We start from the raw sequence: 21,978 nt of genomic DNA, 5'->3' as shown, positions 1-21,978 counted from the left end.
GAGCTCTCCTCCATATCTGGAATGTATGCTCTCCTTACTTTCACCTCATGAAAGCATCAGATTCCTTCAAAGCTGAGCTCAAGGTCCATGTCCTATAGAAACCCCATTCTATCTACATGTTATTGACCCTATGCCCTCCCACCAAAATGACTTTGTATCTATTATATTTACTTTTCTTTATATATGCTGCTTCCCCTGTAAACTTCATGAAATCAGGGACTGTTCTAGTCTTTTTATTCCTATTACCTAGCACAGGGTCTTCCATATAGTCACTATTGTTATATTATATCATATTGTATCGTATTGTACCATAACGTACCATACCACACCACATCACATCACATTGCTTTGCATCACATCACATCATATCATATCATATCATACCATATCATATTATATTACGTTATGTTATGTTATGTTGTATTATGTTAGGAGTTTGCTGAGTGCTTATTGAATGGGTGAATGTTACCCATGAGCAAAGAAGATAGGTTGGGCATATGAGAGATGAACTGTATACTCCATTGGTATCCATTGGGATGTCAAGACAAATTGAGGAAGGCCCCAGCAAGTTGAGTGGACCCTATGTGGTAAATTTATGGCAGGACACAGACAAGAATCACACAAGCTGGGCAGATATGGAAGAATTGCAATTTACATAAAGAGAAACATCTCCATCAGTGAGATCACAGATCCACCTGAACGAATAGCAGTAGAAGAGGACTGGACTTAGAGTTAAAAGAAACGGGCTTCAGTCATTAAATATACTACAATTTATTGACTTCTTTGAACTTCAGTGTCCCTACTATGACATGGAGATAATAATATTCTTAACCTCTAACCCCAAGCAATATAGATTGACTTAATTGTCTGCCACACATTTCCCTTAAATGTTAATGAACACTTTGGAATTCTAGACATTATGATGTACATGTGGTATTTGGGCATTATTTATACTCAGGGTTGTGCTGAAGCCAGCTCTAAACAGCTCATGAAAGTTAAGTATTAAATTTTCAGTATAAGCATTTATACCTTGAAAATGAGAAAATATTACAAATCAAGGCTTGATTTATTTTTTTGGTGTTTGTTGAGACTTAAGAAAGTGATGGAGATGTTCATGGTGCAGATGGAACTTAAAATTTGTCGATGTATCTCCCTCTTCCCTCTCTCCCCACCCCCAGCTAGTTGCTAAACATTTACTTCCAAACCCCTGGTAAATGTCTCAAATATTGGGACATATAATGTAGGATTCATAATATGATATATGATATGACTAACAGAGCCTAACAAGTGATTCTAGAAGTGATTCACTGAGGTCACTATTTAAAGACACAGAGCAGAAGGGCCTGAGAAATATAATTCCCCCCCCCCCCCCCCCAAGACTGCTTTGACAGCAAAATAATAATTGTTGGAGGCCTCAATCTGCTTGTTTAGGATGTTGGAAAAACCTGATAAAAAGATAAACAAGAAAGAAATTAAGGACATGAGTAGAATTTTAAAAAATGGGAGATAATATAGGTCTTTGGCATTTACTGAATGATAATTGAAAAAGTAGAACTATTCCCTAGCTTTATAAAATTTACCTTGTGCTAAGGCATAATAAAGTCATTAACAAATATATAAAATTGGAAATATTAAAGACATCTTTATTGAAAATGAACTAAATAAACTGAATAATGAATTAAAATATTAATAAAAAGCATTTGAGGAAAGTATTCAAACTCAGTAATATAATGCTAAAGAATGTGTGGGTCAATGAAAATTATATAAACAACACATAATTTTATTAAAAAAAATGAGACAGTATATCAAAACTTTTGGGATGTAGTCAAAGACATCCCGAAGTGAGGAAATTATATCTCAAAATACTTTCCTGAACAGTAGAAAGGAGAACACAAATCAATGAATTGGGAGCACAACAACAAAAACTAGAAAAGTTGCAAAAATATGCAAATCCTAATTAAAGACAAATGAAAATTATGAAAAATCAAAGAAAAGATGAAACAACTGAATTAATAAAACTGGAATTTTACAAGCTAATAAAAAAACTACTAGTTAATTTCATTAAATTCGTGGGGAAACAAATGACTAAAGAGAAAAAACAAAAAAGGACAAATCACTGCAGATGGAGAAGAAATAAAGAAAATTGTTAGGTACTATTTTGCCCAATTATATGTCAACAAAACTGATAACCCAAATGAAATTCATGCAAATTTTCAAAAATATAAAATACTCAGATTATTAGAATAAGAAATAGAGAATTCAATATCTAAAAATAGAAATTATACATTCTGTCATTGTTATTGAAAAATTTTAAAATCACTTCTTTCTAGTTTTTGACAGTAATATATAGAAAGGCTGATGATTTCAGTAAGTTCATTTTAAATTTTGCTACTTTATTAAAGTTATTAGTTGTTTCAATTAAATTTTAGTGGAATCTCTAAGGTTATCTAAGTAAACAATCTGTAAAAAGTTAACAGGTGGATTACTTTTTGCTTCTGTTTACCCCTTCAATTTCTTTTTCTTGCCTTATTCCTACAGCTAGCATTTCTATATTTATACCAAATAATTTGGGATCAATAGACTTGCTTTTTCACTTTTTACAGGAAAGGCCTTTTGTATTTCTCCATTACAGATGATAGCTTTTGGTTTTATGTAGATAGATGTTATTGTCTAGTTGTGTCTGGCTCTTCATGATCCCATTTGAGGTTCTCTTGGCAAAGATATTGAAGTGGTTTGCCATTTCCTTCTCCAGTTCATTTTACATATGAGGAAACTGAGGTAAACAGGGCAAGTGATTTGCCCAGGGTCATACACCCTGGAATTGTCTGAGACCAGATTTGAACGCAAGGAAATGAGTCTTCCTGATTCTAGGCCCTGTACTCTATCCACTGTATCATCTAGCTGCCTCCAAGAAAAGTTCATTTATTCCTATATTTTTTTTTAATGTGTTAAATATAAATGGATATAGGGGCAGCTAGGTGGCACAGTGAATAGCCCTGGAGTCAGGAGGACCTGAGTTCAAATCAGGCCTCAGACATTTGACACACTTACTAGCTGTGTGACTTTGGGCAAGTCACAACCCCAATTGCCCTCTCCTCCCCCCAAAAAAGCAAATATAAATGGATATGGTATGTCAAAAGTTTTTTTCGGCATCTATTGATATAATAATGATTTTGTTTTTGCTATTAGTATAATCTACTACATTTACAATTTTCCTAATATTAAGCAAAGAAGTATATATAGAATATATATATGTGTATATATATAATATATATATAGAATAGACACACGTACACTTGTGTCTAATGGTAGCCATGAGGGGGGGAAGGGAAGAAAAAAAGGAACAACAAAAAAGCTTTATTATATATTTAAAAGGAATAGCAAATTGTACATAATAGATTTGTAGTTTAATGTACAATCATCTTTTTTTTTCCTTTTCTACTATGTTATGGAAATGCTTGTTTTATTTTTTTAAGTTCAAAATAAAATAAATAAAAATTTTTAAGAAAGAGATCACAAGCGAGACAACATGCAAGAAACTATGTATGAACAAGATACATATGTATGTGTGTCTATCTATCTATCCATCTATCTATATCTATATATAAAATTTGGGAATGGGAGGCATTTCCAGTTCTCCCCTGCCCCCAGTAGTCACCAAATGCCTTTTCTCAGAGATTATACTCCATTTACTCTCTTCATAGTTATTTACCTGTCGCCCACATTAGAATATGAGCTCCCTGAGGGCAGGGAGAGTTTTTTCACCCTTCTTTGTATCTCTAGCCCTTAGCATAGCTCCTAGCTCTATAAATGCTTGTAAGCTGACTGGCTGACCAATGGGATGGATTCTGCCCAGAATGAATGATGGGCCTCAGCTCAAATCCTTGGCTATCTTCTTTTTCTTCAGAGAACAGGTGCCATCATGCTCTTTTACTATAAAGATCATACTTTTTTCCCTAGCTTTTTCAGGAAAAAAGTAGAAACTCTTGCTTGGGACCAACAAGAAACATCTTCTCAACTTCTGTCTCATTCTCTTAGAATCTTAGCTAGAAGCCTCTCATGACCCCAGCAGGATATTCCCAGCCCCAGGAGCCAAGCTCTTTGAACAAAGAACAGGGTTCTCCCAACTAGCTAATCCTTCCAGGCTTAATCTTTTCATTGGGCTACAATTACTGTTCTCTGACTTTGGGGTTTCCATGGGCAGCTCCACTCTCAGTCAGTGAGCATTCCATGGATTTCCCAATTTTAGGTTGTGAAAACTAAACTACAAACTAGGTAATGGTCATTATCCCAATTGTTGCCAAATAGCTCTGAGATTCTGGATTCCCAGATTTTTGAACCCTAAGCCTCTTCCATTTTCCCTTGAAGATGGGTGTGTAGAGAACAGACAGAGACAAGAATGAAATACAAAGGACTCTTCTATTTACCCATCCACTCATTACCAGGTAGTTCCAAAAGTTCATCCTTATGGAAAAACTAGATATAATTTCTACTAGAGATAGCTTCTAATTCCAGGTGTTTGTTTTATCTCTAAGCGTAGTTTAGGTGTATAGGTACTCTGCTTCTAAGGAAAAGAAAACACTATTCAAGGAAAAGAAGGCTGAGCATATTGAGCAGAGAATTCTGGGACTGGGCTGTGGGAACAAAGCGACAGAATAATGAATAACTCTGTATTTCTGTCCCCTACCTTGTTGGTCTCACCACTTTACAGTGAGTTATCCTTCCATAAGAAGGGCCCTCTTTTCTCCATGCTCTCCTCTTGGGATGTTCTAACTTTTCTTTTCTTGCTCATTTTCCTCTTGTTAGATAGACTCTCCTTCCACCTGCCTTATTAAGGAAGTAGCACCTGGCAGTTACCCGCATCAGGGCCTCCCTTCTGTCTTCCACTCCTTTCTCGGTTGCCTGAGGATTGTAATAAAGCTCTTTCTGGTTCCCTTGGCTTCTTCCCTTCCCAAATTCCTCCTTCTCGTACTTGAGATTCTTTCCATTCTCCCCCCCTCAGCAGCCGAGGCCACAGGCGGAGGTTAAGATCTTGCCCCACAGTCTGTAATTCTTTCTTCGTCAGGAGCCTCCGCCCGGAGCCCTGGATGATAGTACTTAGTGACCTTTTCACACCAGCACTTCAGGCCTTTGTGTGGCACAACTGGTCTTCCTCTTCTTTATGTGAGAGGACTTGGACTGTGACATTAGAGCTGTCAGCTTGCCTTGTACTTTGGTAAGAGTGATGGAGTTAGCAAAGAAAGACAATTCTCCATGAGTACCAGCGGCAAGGGGTGGAGATGATTTGAGGCTGGCTGTGACGGGCAGTGGGTTGCTTTTTCCCCTTTTCTAGGTTACTACCACCAGTACCGACTCCTTTTGTGGTCTGTGTGTTTGTATGTACACATTTATGTTCAAAACATCACATATCACTTGGAAAGCTGAGACAGGTCTCAGAGCTTAGCAAGTCCAGTTCCCTTGTTTTGACAGGTGATGCTTTTAAGGTGATGAATATTTGACAAGGAGGAAAGTGAGCAAATTTCCATTCCCAAGTCTCCCTATGCCTTAACTGTGTGACTTGAAATAGAAATTTCTTAATCTCTTTGGATGTGTGGCAGTTCAGACTTTTTTTTTCCCTTTTTCTAGCCATTTTGTTTAAGGATTCAACAGATTGGTATTTTAGTTAGTCTATCTGAAGCAAAATGGGAGTTTCTCCCTGCCTCAAGGTAAAGAGGGTAAATTATGGGGTTAGTGAAATGGAGTGGATTTGTAAAATAATTCCAGCTTCCTAGAAAAGGAAGCTGCTAATAAGCAAGAGAGTAATAATATTACTAATTAGTAACTAAGTAGTAGTGATTAATATTACTAGTCATACTTCTCTCACACAAAATCACAGACTATAAGAGTGGGAAGGGGTATCAGAGACCAGCCACTGAGACAGGGTCATCTACTCTTTGCTCAAAGACCTCTCACAAGGAGAGGAATCTACCTCTTAAGGTAGCCTATTCCATTTGGGGGGAACTTAATTCATTAGGAAGTTTTTCCTTACATTAAACTTAAATTTGCCTCCCTGATGACTTATCTTGTCCCAGTTCTGTCTAGGGCAGAAATAGAACAAGTTTAATTCCTTTTCCTCATGAAAGTTTTTTGAACACTAAGGCTTACTTTGTCCAAGCTAATACTTCTTTTCCCCCTCCCCACCCTTGTCTCCAATGCTTTTACCCTTGAAGTCACCCCTTTCTGGATATCTTTGATTCAAATCCTGACTAAACATATTTTTTCTGTTCTTTGGCATACCAAGATCATTCTTCTGTGGCAGAAAAACAGAAATAAAGAAGTTGAGCAAGTCGGTCTTCTTACCATTCTCCATTATCATTCTATCCACAGTGGCCCTAGTCTGTTTTTGATCCTTGCCTTGCCCCAACATTGGTAAAATGCTTATTTTTTAAAAAATTTTTGAGTATTAATTGGCAGCTTCAGTCAACTCTGGGCTCAAACACTTCTGAATCTGTTCTCATTGGACCACAATACTCTTGATTTTTTCTTTAATACTCTGATTTTATTCAATTCAGTTCAAATAAAACCGATAAGCATTTATTAAGCTCTTACTATGTGCAAAGCACTATAAAGACAAAAAGGAAGGAATCTTTGCTATTAAAGAGTTTGCTTTCTTTTAGAGTTTATATTTTATTATTTCTATCTAGCTTTTAAAAATATGAGTTGGTTAATGATTTCTCTCTTCAGACACATTGACCTTTTCAGACAACTTCCACTTTTGTTCTTCATTCTAATGATTTCTACTTGGGTAATTTGTGTAAGAATTTCATTTTTAATAGGTTTTCATCTACCTTGAGTTGACTTCTATAGGAATCCTTCCTATTCTTTTCCTGGATCCTTTAAAAATATCTTTACTCAAATTCAGGTTTCCCTTAAGACTAAGCTTGGTTTTCCTTCCTTTTCTGTCTCCCCACACACCCCCACCTAGCTATAGTGTGACTTGTCCTGAGGGTTCCTAACTCCCAGAGTTGTTGAAGATCAAATGAGATAGTACTCGTAAAACATTCAGCACAGTTCTTGGCACACAGTAGGTATTTCATAAATGTTTGTTTCCTTCTTTCCTATTGTGATTTTCTCATCAATATTTAACTCAACCCTAGCATAGAATTAGATGTAATAATATTTTTAGCCAACTATTAAGTGCTTAGAGATACTCACAGTAAAGGCATACGTGCTAGTCATTTCTGACAAATAAAACAATATTTTCAAGTGTGATTGGTCACCTTCTAAAAAATCTAAAATAATCTAAAGTATCTTTTTTCTTCTTCATTTTAGGAATGACCTCATTCTTCCAGTGGCATGGTGAAATTTCTCACGATTAATTAAAACAAAACCACTACGAGTCTCCAAAGGCTTTACTCAAGGAGGGCAGGCCAGCCTCAGACATTATTGCTGCCAAAGGATTTTTTCTGAACTCCAATTACCAAGAGGTTACATGAGTTTTGTTTTGTGTAAACTGTAACATGTTCATTTATATAGATTATAGCTATAGATAAATGAATGGCAAAGAGTTCCATAAAAAACAAAACTCCTATTTGAAGATATAACCAAAGGCAAGCTCTAATCCTACCTCTTCTCTATATTTCCACAAAAGTTGGAATGACTGAAATTGTCTTGTTGCAAGCGTAAATGACAGGATTAAACCTTACATAAGACAACCAACCAACCAACCAACTCACCATCAATTCAGAAAGTATCCCTCGTCAAGAAAGTGAAAGGAATAAAAGACAAATCCTCTCAGACCCAAATTGAGACTTTGCAGCAAGCCAAGTGCTTGAAGCCAGGTGGTCCAGCTGACCCACAAGAGGAGCGGTCGTCTCTATTGTATAAAGGGTTTCAGGGACTGCTGATAGCAAGTGTTACTCATAACTGCCTCTCTAGCAATTAATTCTAGGACAACTTCTTAGATCTGTTGCTTCTGAAAGCTTCAAAAATAATTACTTTCTATTTGCCTTTAAAATTAAGGCCCACTTTTTTTTTTAAAGTAGACCTGTGATTTCATTGGTGGAGGGAACTCCCAGTGAGAAAACTCCCTTGACCAAGGGAGCTGGTCATCCTCAAATTCTTTGCCTGATTAGGATTTCTGAAAAGTGGCCTCCTGGCACAGACAACTGAAATCACTGACTTGCTTCTTGGAAAAAAAAATGCATTTCTTTTCTTCTTTTTCCCAAGAAGAATAGAAAATTCAACTTTAAGTTCACTTGCCTTCTTAATAGTAATTTTCTTTTTCTTTTTTTTTTTGGAGAGAGGATGTATAATCTGAGAACAAGTACTTGATCCCACACCAAGAACATTTCAGAGATAGGACTTGAACTTTTGCCTCTCAGTCAAGGTCTCTTATCACTATGCCACATTATCTATATGGGGTCCATATAATAACATTCATCAAATCAAATCGAAGGTGCTTTGTAGAAGGGTATATTGAGAACAATCTTTTTCTGGGGATTTTGTGAATCATTCAGGAAGGAAGAAAACAAGCATTTATTAAGCATCTACTATATGGCAGGCACTGTGTTAAATGATTTACAAATATCTCATTTGATCCTCAATCCTTAAATACTGGGAGGTAAGGTACTATGATTCCTATTTTACAGTTGAAGAAACTGAGGTAGAGCTTAAGGAACTTGCCCAGTTTCACACATTCAGATAGACTTTGCCAGGGACCATAAGTGAACATTTCTCTCAGCCAGTCTGCATATCCTGGGCTGTCTAGTGTTCACTTTTATGGGAATTCACTATTAATAACAAGCCATCAAAAAACTTACCATTCTCAAATTCTTTTCTGTGAACTTTTTCCTAAGCCAATTCTTGGAGTGAGAAGTGAAAAGTCAGGCACGCACAGGACGGATGGAAGGCAAGGAGACAGGAAGGGAGGAAGAAAGGAAAGTTTAAGTGGACCAGTTAACAAAGGACCATGTTTGAAACTCGTGGAATCCCAGTGCCTCCCACATAGTAGGTGTTTAATTAAATTGTTAAATATTTGCACAAGGTAAGGAAAATACATCCTTGTATGAACCAGTTTGGGCTCTATAGTGGTGAGTTCTGAAGTTCAGGAAATATGAAAAATCAGATACTAGATTACCATAGAAAGGTTGATGGGTTTTTCTATGCCTATCTGATTACAGCTACTCTGTTCTTGTTGACCCTTTGCTGCTTTCTCCCCCCACCCCTTGAAATTTGAAAGAATTAAAAAGTACAGCTTCCATGAATCAATGTAACTCTTCTCTCCATCTTAGTAACTCTACGCAATTATGGGATAAAATACAGTGTATGTTCACAAAAAATAAATAATAGAAAATTGTTTAAGTGGCCAAAGAAACTTTATCCCATTGTGATGCAAGGCAAGCTGGACCAGCTATATGTAAATGTATGCAGTAGCCTGTGTGCATGTGGCCACTTTGAAGTTGCCATCTGAATTTAATTCTGCTTTTGTGATTAAATCAGGCCATTACGTTTAATCTCACTTAATAGTAAGAAACGCTCTTTGTTGTTTTCTATAGGCAACATATTCTGCCCCTAACATATACAGCTTGGTATTCACACTTTACTATTAATCCCCGATGGCTGATAATTGCTTCATCTCCAAGTTCTCTTTCTAATTCACAAGGGGACTGATTGCAACTATTCTTCCCCTATACATTAGTGCACTGTTTTGGTCTTACTTCTTTGGCTCAGTGAACCCTATCAAGCTGTCCACATTTTCTGGGCATGTGGGTGTATTGTAAGTTGTTAAATTAAATTCTGTGTTGACCCCCTAAACACCAGAATCTATTAGCACTGCAACTTAGCTGATTGACAAGTGGAACTACTTTTCTCCTCAAAACCCTGCATTTACCAAAAAACAAAAACCAAAACCCACAACCCAACAATAGCCTAAATAGGTAGAATATTTTGTTTTAAGTGAAAGTCTGGGGTCTTCTGCCTGCTGTCCTACTTACATTTTCATTACTACAGAAGGATCAATTGTATTACTGCCCCAGTGTTGTTCCATTGATCTTACATATGTCAGTCTTGTTATTTCTCTAGGGGGAAAAATGTATGTCTGAGAAATTAGATGTCTGAAAAATGTCTGTCATTTTCTTAAGGTTATAAATGATTTTATAATCATTGCTCCCTCCAAGACCTTTTTATATCTTAAAGCATGAAATGGTGTAATCTCATGCATTGCTTTTCTTTGTTCCCCCCAGGTGCTTGAAATCTCAAGAATTTTTGCCATGGGAACTGCAGAAAGTCATGAGCTGTCCAGTTGTGGGTGTGAATCCTATGTTTTGACGAAAGTCCAAGATCTGGCTAATCTTATTGTCCAACTTTGCAGAACAAAAGAAGAGAAGATTTACTTCTATTACCCATAATTGCTGGTCTCAAATTGCATTAATTTTGCGATAATGGGATTTACAAACAAGGAATTTAGAAGAACTTAATTAAAAAGTTTCATCAAAGGCATGTATGAGCAAAAATGATGTGCTGGTTTTGTGGAGAGGAGGGAAAATAAATGAATAGGCTTGTGTATCCCACTGGTATCCTCATTATGTCAGCAAAAATCAAGGAAGATCTGCCCTATTGTCCATTCTCCAGCACATTGTGTAGTTCCCCTGTAGTGAACTGATGGGAAGACATGGTAGAGAGTCAAATAGAATGGGCAAACATGGATGGGCTGTGGTCTGCATCATTAAAGGGAATACCCACCTCAGTGGGAATACAGATCTATTTGACTTTTATTTAAGATCTATCATGAATTCCGTTTGAGCTCACAATATTGTTCTTGTCAGACACATATTACCCAGAGTTTGTACTTCAGTCATAGATAACAGATTTTCATTACTAGTTTTAAGCAGCCTTAAGTTTCTCTGTTGCTCCTGTAGCTAATAGGAAAACCATACTTCTTTTTCAAAGGAAAATATAAAGATCTGGGTTAAAATTTGGTAAGATCTCCTATATAGGAAGCTTCCAGAAAGGCCCATGAAGCACAGCACAATCTCCAGTGAAGAGTACTCCACCTTCATCCTGACACTTCCTTCACTTTCGAAGCCAATGAAAGGAACCCTAGAAGGATGATTATTAGGAACCATATAGTTAATGAGCTTCATATTCTGAAGGCTACTATGCTCATGTTTAGTGTTTTCCAAAGATGGCTCTGATTGCTGGCAAAAGTGACCTGGGAACTGGGATGCGCAGCTTGTCCCTATGCATGTTTGAGTGAAGACTGTGTGGGGGTGGCAGATACATAGCTTGCCAGTTATGGTCTGAAATTTTCAGTGAGTCACTTTTTTACTGAGGGGGTCTTAAGAAGGTACTGAATTCCTTAGCTTTTACTTCATAAAAAGCCACTTAGAAAATCCCAAAATTGGATAAACTCACCTATAAAGTGGAATATAATAGCAGAATGGATTAGAAACCAGAAGCCCACAATCTGTTGTTTGTAAGAACACACTTGCAACAGAAAGACACACACAGAGTTAAAATAAGGGGATGAAGCAGAATCTATTATGCTTCAGTGGGAAATCTTGATTTAACCCTCTCAGAACTAGATAAACCTAGCCACAAAAGAAGTGGGCAAGAAGTTTAGGAGATGAATAGAATTTTAGAAAATTTAGATAAGATAGGATTCTGGAGAAAACTAAATGGGAATGCAAAGTAGTATACCTTTTTCTCAGCTGTACATAGCACCTTCACAAAAACTGACCATTTATTAGGGCATGAAAACCTCGCAAACAAATGCAAAAAACCAGAAATATTAATTCACCCTATTGGGATTATAATATAATAAAAGTTACATTCCATAAGGGGCCTTGGAAGCATAGATTAAAAATTAATTGGAGCTTTCTGCGCGGCCTTGGGACCATCTGGTCGTGCTGCTGGTAAAGACAGTAAGGCCCGAAAGGGTACAATGAATTGGCCAAACACACACAGTGTATAAGTAGATGGAGCTTCTGATCCTACAGCTGAATAAAGTTCCCATTTTATCTCAGGTTCAGTGTAACCATGGCTTGTTTGTCCCAAGAAGCATTTGAAGCATGTAGCAGCTCCAAAGCATTGGATGCTGGATAAGTTAACAGGAGTTTTGCTCCAAGACCATCAACAGGTCCCCACAAGCTGAGGGAGTGTCTTCCACTCATCATCTTCCTGAGAGACAGACTGAAGTTGCCCTGACTAGAGATGAAGTAAAGAAGATCTGCATGCAGAGATTCATCAAGATTGATGGCAAGGTCCGCACTGATATTACATACCCAGCTGGCTTTATGGATGTCATTAGCATTGAGAAGACGGGTGAACATTTCCGTCTGGTTTATGACACAAAGGAATGCTTTGCCATTCATTGTATTACAGCCAAAGAAGCTAAATATAAATTGTGCAAAGTGAGGAAAATTTTTGTGGGTACAAAAGGTATTCCCCATCTGGTGACCCATGATGCCTGTACTATCTGTTACCCAGATCCTCTGATCAAAGTGAATGACACAGTTCAGATTGATTTAGAGGCTGGCAAGATCACTGATTTTATCAAGATTGATACTGGTAACCTTATGTATGGTAACCAGTGGGGCTAATTTGGGTCGAACAGGTGTGATCACAAACAGGGAGAAACATCCTGGCTCTTTTGATGTTGTCCATATAAAAGATGCCAATGGCAATAGTTTTGCCACCAGGCTCTCCAACATTTTTGTTATTGGCAAAGGTAATAAGCCTTGGATCTCTCTTCCCCGAGGAAAGGGTATCCACCTTACAATTGCTGAAGAGAGAGACAAGAGATTGGCAGCTAAGCAGAGCAGTGGCTAAATGAGTGCAGACAAAGATTTGTAGGGTTTCAATCAAGTTGAGATGTTACAGTTTTTAGCAAAAAATGTGATTACCCTACAAAATATAAAATACACAAAATTAGAAATAGCTTAAACAACATGGTCTTATAAAATGAAATAGAACAAGCCATAAATGCCTTTCTCTTCTTTCCTTGGGTTAGGGTACTGTGGGTATGAATGTTGCATAAAATGTTAGAATTTGTAGCTGTATCAGTTTTGCTTAACTGCTTTTCTTCATTACATGGAATGGGTCTCTGACTGGAGGATGGGGAGAGGACATATCCCAAAATGGCTGATGTGAAAACAAAAGATATTAATAAAACTTCAAGAAAAAAAATTAATTGGAAACTAAATAATCTGATCCTAAAGAACAAATGAGTCAAAGAATAAATTATAGAAACAATCAGTAATTTCACTGAAGATAATGGCAACAATAAGACAATATCCCAAAATGTGTGAGGTGCTGCAGTCAAAGCAGTACTTAGGGGAAATTTTATATTTCCAAACGCTTACAACAAGAAAAGAAATAGTAGATCTATCAATAAATTTGACAAAAAGACTAAAAAATGATTTTTAAAATAAAAAACTTTAATTAAACAGCAAAATAGAAATATTGAAAATCAAAGGACAGATCAATAAAATTGAAAATAAAAAACAAAATGAAGTAATAAAACTAGGAGGGGAAGCTAGGTGGCACAGTGAATAGAGCACTGGCCCTGGAGTCAGGAGGACCTGAATTCAAATTCAGCTTCAGACAATTAACACTTCAGACACTTTTAACCTTGGGCAAGTCACTTAACCCCAATTGTCCTGCCTTCCCCACTCCAAAAAGCAAAAAATAAAATAAAATAAAACTAGGAGCTAATTTCATGAGAAAACCAATAAAACAGATAAAAAATTGGTGAATTTGATTTAAAAAAGAAACTAAATTATTAGTATTATTAGCATCAAAAAAAAAGGAAAGGGTGAAGGTACTACCAATGAAGATTAAAAATCAATTATTAGGGGTTATTTTGTCTAATTATATGACAAGAAAACTGAAAATCTAAATAAAATGGATGAATATTTGCAAAAATATAAATTCCCCAAATTAATAGAAGAGAAAACAGAATACTTAAACAACCCTATTTTGAAAAAAGAAATTGAAAAAGCCATAAATGATCTCTCTAAGAAGAAAATCTTTAGGACCAGATGGATTTGCAAGTGAATTTTACCAAATGTTTAAAGAACAGTTACTTCTTTTGAAAAAATAAGTAGAATGCTAACAAACTCCTTTTATGACATAAAAATGATTTCTTTAATCTAACCCAGGGAAAGAAAACAGAAAAGAAAATTATAGGTCAATTCCCTTAATGAATATTAATGAAAAAAATTAAAGAAAACACTATTAAGGAGACTACAGCAATATATCACAAAAATCATACACTATGACCAAATGGGATTTATAGCAGGAATGGAGGGCTGGCTCAATAGTGTGAAAACTATGTGCATAATAACAAATTTCCTATTAAAAGCATAGGAATAAATAGAGCATTTCTTAAAATGACAAGTAGTATCTACCTAAAACCAAGAACAAGCATGATCTGTAATGAAGATAAACTAGAAGTCTTCTCAGTAAAAACAAAGGTGATATACAAGGATATCCATTATAATCATTATTATTCAATATCACACTAGAAATGCTAAATATAGCAATAAGACAAGAAAAAGAAACTGAGGCAATAAGAATAAGTAATGAAGAAACAAAACTATTGCTCTTTGCAGGTGATATGACAGTATCCTTGGAGAACCCTAAAGAATGAACTAGTTAAAACAAAAAACAGTTTTAGCAAATTTGTAGGATATAAAATAAACCCACATAAATCATCAGCATTCAAACATATTACCAACAAAACCCAGGAAGAGATACAAAGAGAATTTCCATTAAAACTAACTGCAGACAGTATAAAATACTTGGGAGTGTACCTGCTAAGACACACCCAGGAGCTATATAAGCACAATTACAAGCCACTTTTCACACAAATAAAAACAGATTCAAACAACTGGAGAAATATTAATTGCTCATGGGTAGGTTGAGCCAATATAATAAAAATTATAATCTTGTCTAAATTAATTTATTTATTCAGTGCCAGACTGATCAAACTGTCAAAGGATTACTTTATAGAGATAGAAAAAAATAATAACAAAATTCACGTGGAAGAACAATATCAAGGAAATTGGTGGAAAAAATATGAGGGAAGGTAACCTAGTAGTAGCAATCACAAACTATATTACAAAGTGGTAATCATCAAAACAATCTGGTGCGGGCTAAGAAATAGAGTGATTTATTCATGAAACTGATCAGGTACACAATACACAGTACTAAATGATCATACTAATCTAGTGTTTGGTAAAACCAAAGATCCACACTTTTGGGACAAGAACTCACTATTTGACAAAAACTGCTAGGAAAACTGGAAAGCAGTTAGGCAAAAACTAGACTTAGACCAACATTTTCACCACATACCAAGATAAGGTCAAAATGGGTACATGATTTAGACATAAAGGGTGATATCATAAACAAATTTGGGAAACACAGAAAAATTTACTTGTTAGATCTATAGATAAGTTAAGGGTTTATGAGATAGAGAAGATCACAGGAAGTAAAATGGATAATTTTGATTACTTGAGAGGATGTGAAAAAATAATGTACATGTAAAATAATGCACAACTAATGCTTTGTTGGCAGAGTTGTGAACTGGTTCAACTATTGTGTACAACAACTTAGATCTATGCTTAAAGGGCTATACAACTAAATACAACTAATAGGTCTGTATCCCAAAAGACAAATGAAAAAGAAAAAGGTCCATACGTACAAAAAGATTTATAGCTGCTCTTTTTTTGTGGTGGTGAAGAATCGGAAAGTGTGGGGATACCATCAATTGAGAAAGTTGTGATTTATGATTGTAATAGCATTCTATTGTGCTGTAAGAAACAATGACGGGGCAGCTAGGTGGCATAGTGAGTAGAGCGCACCAGCCCTGAAGTCAGGAGGACATGAGCTCAAATCTGACCTCACACACTTGACACACTTATTAGCTGTGTGACCTTGAGCAAGTCACATAACCCCAATTGCCTTGCCTTCTCCACTCCCCCCCCCCCCCCCCCAGAAAAGAAACAATGAGCAGAGTGGTTTCAGAAAAACTTGGGAAGACATATATGAACTGATACAAAGTGAAAGTGAACAGAATCAAGAAAAGGTTGTACATAGCAACAGTAATATTGTAAGGATGATCAACTGTGAAAGACTTAGCTAGAAAGTGATTTAAAACAATCCCAAATGATTCAAGATAAAAAATGCTATCCACTCCAATGAAGAGCAAATTCTTTAACTCAAAGGAGGACAAGAGATAATATAGATAATTGAATCACAAATAAAATCACCAAACCTCATTTAACAACAACAACAGAAAAAAGACTTAGCTACTCTGATAAATGCAATGATTTACTTTTCCCCTTCCCAATATGGCTAATATGGAAATATGTTTTGCATGACTTCACATGTCTAATAGATATCATATTACTTGCTTTCTCAGTTGTTGGAGGAGGGGCAGGAGGAAAAGAGAGAATTTGTATCTCTACATTTTTAAAAAGAATGTTAAAAGTAAAAGAAAAGGAAAAAGGAAAGGAAAACAATGAGGATGGCAGAATCATAAATTCAGAGCTTGAAGGAATATTAGAAGTTGTCTAGTTCAACTCTATCTCTCATCAGATGAAGAACTGAGGCTCAAGTAACTTCCCCAAGATCTTAAAGTGGTGATTTCAAAAAGTCTCTTTTAAAGTGGTGGTATTGGGATTTTAATACTACTTTTTCACCTCAAAATTTAGTGTACTATCAATGAAGAACAAATTAACTCAAAAGGGGAGAGAGATAACATGGATAACTAAAGTGTGAATGTAATCATCAAATATCATTGAAAAGAAAAGACTTAGCTACTCTGATCCAAGACAATGAAAAAGACCTCATGAGAAAAATGCTATCAACCTCCAGAGAGAACTGATGAACCCTGAGTGCAGATTGAAGCATATTGTTTTTTTAACTTTATTTTTCTTGCTTAAAAAAAAAAAACAACAAACCATGGCTAATATAGAAATTTGTTTTGCATGACTTCACATGTACAATGGGTATTATATTGCTTGCCTTCTCCATGGGTGGGAGAGGGACTGAAGGAAGGGAAGAATCTGGAACTCAGAAAAAAAAAGAATGCCAAAATCAAATAAATAATCTAGAAAATAATTCCAGACTTTGACCTTAAATAATCAATCCATAAGCATTTACTAAATGCCTACTATGTACCATGTACTGTGCTAGATGTTTGGAATACAAAAACAAAAATGAAATAATCTTTGTCCTTAAGGAACTTAAATTTAATCAAAAGGGAAAACATGTACAAACATAAATAAGTATGTGCAGAATAAAACCAAAATAAATACAAGGAAAGTTTTTGAGGGAAGAGGGGAGAATGATGATCGGGAAAGGTACTGAACTTGATGTATGACTAGGGGGAAAAACTCAGTAGGTTTTGCTTAATAATAATAATAACAATGATGGCTCATGGTTTTAGAGTTTAAAGATTAGCAAAACACTTGCCTTATATTTTCTCATTTGAACCTCATGATAATTCTGTTGATATTACTAACTCTATTTTCCTAAGACTAAGAGAGGTTAAATGATTTCTCCAACTAGTTAATATCTGAGATAGGATTCACATCTAGGTTTTCTTGACTTCAAGTCCAGTATCCTATCTGGTATAGTAATGACTAGTCCACTGCATGGTGATCCAGGAGATCACATACTGAGAGTTGCACATATGTAGGGTGCCAGGTGATAGGCATGGCTTAACCAAGGGTTTTCTTTAGGGAGCTAGGCGAAAAGAGGAACTCTGAAATAAAAACGACAGCTAAAAATATAATTGGGAAAATGTTTCAGTTTTTATCACAAAATCATGTAGTTGCCATGATTTATCAAACACTTGAAAGACACAAAGACTGAGAGCAAAAATGATGACATTTCAAATGTTGCAGGTACACACACATGTACATACATATACATATATGTATATTAAATGAGTGTAGCCCTTATAAATTATGGGTGTCATTACCTCAACTCCTACTCAAAATGACATGTTGGATCCTTTAGACCAAGGTTAGCTACATTTCCCCTCAAGGTTCTAGGTGTACCCCTGGGGTATCTTTCTCTGTTGGCTGAGCCTCGTTCTCCCAAATACCAATTTCCAGTGATTAGGACCCCAGTATCAACTTTTATGGGGAAATGACATAGCAAGAAAAAAGGTAGGAACATTTCCCCTCAATACCCAGGGGCATATTCTTTGCTATACACTTACCCCCTGGGTGTAATGGGTTCCAACTTAAAGCAGTTTCTACAAAGCATTTGCTCCTCCACCAAAGTTCATTTCCAAAGGTGGTATAGACAAGTCCCTCCCTGTGGGCTTCCTTTGATCCCCTGGTAGTCTGAGTCAAGCAGGTCACCTTGTCTTTGGATTCAGTTTTCTGCAAATTCTAGATTTTGGGCAGCTCTCTCTTCAGACTTTTTGAAGCTCACAAGGTTGCTGCCTAGCCTCGTTCAGTCTCTGACTCTCTTTCACCTAAGGCAAGAAAGAACAGACACAATAGGAAGAGAAGCAACAGCAGGACCTTGTGCTCATGGTATATTATGTTGATCTGAATGTGGAGAGCAGACTGTTGGCTTCATGCTGGCTCTAGGTGAGAGAAGACTTGAGATCCCTCCTCCACCTGGAAGTCCATGTTAATTTATTCTCTTTGCTAAACCCCAAGAAAGAAAAAAGACCAAAGTCACCCTCACAGAAGATTTTTTCATGCACTTAAAGTTTTGGTTCAAAAGCCTATCAAAAATCCCTTCCCCCCCCCCCCCCCATGACCATTCTGCCTATCTCTAGCTGACCACATGTGCTAACTTAGTTCTTGAGCACTTTGGAGAAGACAAGCAGCTTCTGGCTTCTTCCAGATAGCCATGTGTGATTCAGCACTGAAAGCTTCAGGTGCTTTGGGGAAGACAAAACAATTCCCTCATTGGCTAATGAGCAGGAAGCGCCTCTTTTGGGTGGAGGTTTGAAAGAGAGTGACCACCCTCAGGTGCTAATTTTCTTCCCTAGTTGTGAAGGGTAGGGAAGTTATCTTTCCCCTAATCCCTTCAGAAGCAGAGATGGTTCTCACTCAGGCAAGCTATGCTGGTGCCTTGGAGATCCTTGGAGCCTTTTCTACTTTGTATTTTGTTTTTATTTTTTTTTTGGAGGGGGAAGGCAAGGCAATTGGGGTTAAGTGACTTGCCCAAGGTCACACAGCTAGCAAGTGTGTCAAGTGTCTGAGGCTGGATTTGAACTCAGGTCCTCCTGATTCCAGAGCTGGTGCTTTATTCACTGCACCACCTAGTTTGAATTTTCTTCCCTAAATATAGGTGATTGAACAGCAATCCTGAGATGTATGTATACTATCTTGGAGATAACCTTGTAAGTTTGCGAAATAGAAATCCTGGATCTGTTTGCCAGAGGTCATTAGTAGCAACAAGTGGAGAATCTGCAATGGAGAGGATACCCCCAGCAAAAGGAGGAATTCAACCACTGTCCAGGCTGTCTATCTACTTTGAGAAGGAAAGTATAGAGCGAAGTAGAACATAAAATGTCTATGCATCAGTCTTCCAAACTGCTTCATGTTCTGGGGGTTAAACCTCAATTTCCTAGAGATAAGTTAATACTGCTGCTTGTGTAAAATCTTCTGTCATTGCATGCTTGTGAGAGCCTTTTGTGTTAACCCTTCTTTGGTGTGAAAGAAATAAATACATGTCCCATAGTTGATTTATATTGTATATTGGGTGCCTTTTTACTCATCCCCCCCTCTTCTTAGAGATTTGAAAAAATGAGCCAAACCCAAGCTTTAAGTAATTCTTCTTCAAGGTATTATAATTATCATAAAAATAAACTAGAAGCTACAAGAAAAGGAACATGACTTTTTTTCTAAGTGGTCATTTTCTTACAAGACTGAATCTATTTTGGACTATGTCCATGGTTCTGGAGCAAAGTGGATGAGAACCCTTAGCTTCCATGGGTCAAGCAATGTTTAGAATAGTAAGTTATCATAATTACTATTATCAGCTTATGATTAGAGCAAAATGGAATCCAGTGGTTCTCAAAGGATGTGATAAATTTTGCTAAGTGTATTGTGAAATTTTGGATGTTGGCTTAATTGCAGATATAAGAAAATGTACAACTTTTAATACAAATTTTACTTGCCCAGTATATGTATTATTATAAACATGGTATTCAAAAACTAAAGAAAACTCTCCTAAAACAGCTCCTTTTATTGAAGAGAAGCTGTCTGGTGCAAGTCTCCTAAATTGTAGTGTTACAATGATTTCTCATGGCAAAGAATATTGTACTTTGAGGGGAAAAAAATCGAGAAGTAATAAAGTCATCAGTTAGGTTGGAGTTAAAAGTGGGGTAGAAATGAAGGAGTTTCCTTAACTGGGAATTTACCTTACACATCCAATCCCTATTACCATTACTCAAAAAAAAAAAAAGATTGAAATAAAGGGGCTCTCTATTACCTCTTAGAATCAAATACAAACTCCATTTGGCATATAAAACCTTTCATGAGTTGGCTCCAACCTTTTAAAAATATGTTTATTTACTATAATGTTATTTTATTTTTATAATACTATATTATATAATATTATATTACATTGTGATATGTTAATTATATTATAATATAATATTATTTTATTAATTATAAATTTATTATATATTATTCCCTTTCATGTACTAGTTTGATCCAGCCAAACTAGTGGTCCTACGGCAATATTTCTCACCTATGATAGACATTTCATTTGCCATCTCTGTACTTTTGCAAAACTATCCCCTAGGCCAGGGTGCGACCTCAAGTGAGACCTTTGACTGAATCCAAACTTCACAGAACAAATCCCCTTAATAAAAGGATTTGTTCTGTAAAACTTGGACTCAGTTACACTCGAAGACCTAGCAGGCCACATGTGACCTCAAGGTGGCAGGTTCCTCATCCCTGCACTAGGCACTGAATGTACTCCCATCTCACTTCTATCTCTTAGAATTCCTGATTTTCCTCAAAGCTCAGGTCAAATGATACCTCCTACATCAGGCCTTTCCTGATATCCCCAATGACTAGTATTCCCCTGCATATATTTTGTGTATATTTCATATATACTTATACATTTTGTCTCAGCTAATAGAATGTTACCTCCTCAAGGGCAGGTATTGTTTTTTTTTTTTGTTTTGTCTTTGTATCCAACTGTATGTCACATATTACTTGTCATATTGTAAATGCTTAGTGTAAGTAAATGCTTGTTTATTGATTGAAAAACCAAAAAATAAAAATAAAAAAGTGCTACAAAACCACATGCAAGAAAAACATTCATATAAGCTCTAAAACGAATTAAAACAAGTGACCCAAAGGACAATTAAGGGAAACAACAATTTTAAATGGCTGCAAATGATTGTACACACAACTGTACTATTCTGCCATTTTCAGACTGAAAAAAGGAAATGAAGACTGAATGTTTTAACCTTTGTAACACCAATGTTGTATTACTTTGAATTTTGTTGCTGTTTGATGTTAACTTCCTTTACATAGTTCTGGTCTTGTTTGTTTGATTCCACTTTTTTCTCTCAATACACTTCGTGTGCCTTTCCATATAGCTTTGTATTTTTGTTGTTACTTAAAGCATAGTAACATGTCACTATATTCATATATTGCAATTTACTGAACACATGACCTATTTCAGTCATATCCTATCACAAATGCTGCTGCTATGAAACTTTGTGTACAGGTGGGTTTTCATGTTGTCAATAAACTAATTAGAGTATAAACCTAAAACTGGGATTTCTAGGTTAGAGAATATGAAACTTTTGGTAACTTTTACTGGATAATTCCATGTATATTTGCAAAATCATTCCAAACAAGCAATTGGAACCAATTCCAACCTCCGTCAGTGCTGAATTATTAACATGACCACCTATGTTGAAAATTGTCATCTTTCACCATTTTTATCATTTTTATGGATGAAAGATGATAAATTAGAATTTTACAAATTTCTCCCTCT

General features: G+C 36.1%; 1 pseudogene; it reads left to right on the top strand.

Moving 5' to 3' along the window:
* The first annotated feature begins 12,045 nt into the window (after window positions 1-12,045).
* Window positions 12,046-12,861, top strand: LOC138151336 (small ribosomal subunit protein eS4-like; annotated as a pseudogene).
* Window positions 12,862-21,978: the final 9,117 nt, after the last annotated feature.

This window comes from Petaurus breviceps, unplaced genomic scaffold (assembly GCF_028583685.1).
Source record: "Petaurus breviceps papuanus isolate PSGF00001 unplaced genomic scaffold, PetGlider_PUasm1.0 90897, whole genome shotgun sequence".
NCBI classification, from domain to species: domain Eukaryota; kingdom Metazoa; phylum Chordata; class Mammalia; order Diprotodontia; family Petauridae; genus Petaurus; species Petaurus breviceps.
Note: the sequence above shows the minus strand (reverse complement) of the source record. Positions and strands in the feature narration are given on the sequence as shown.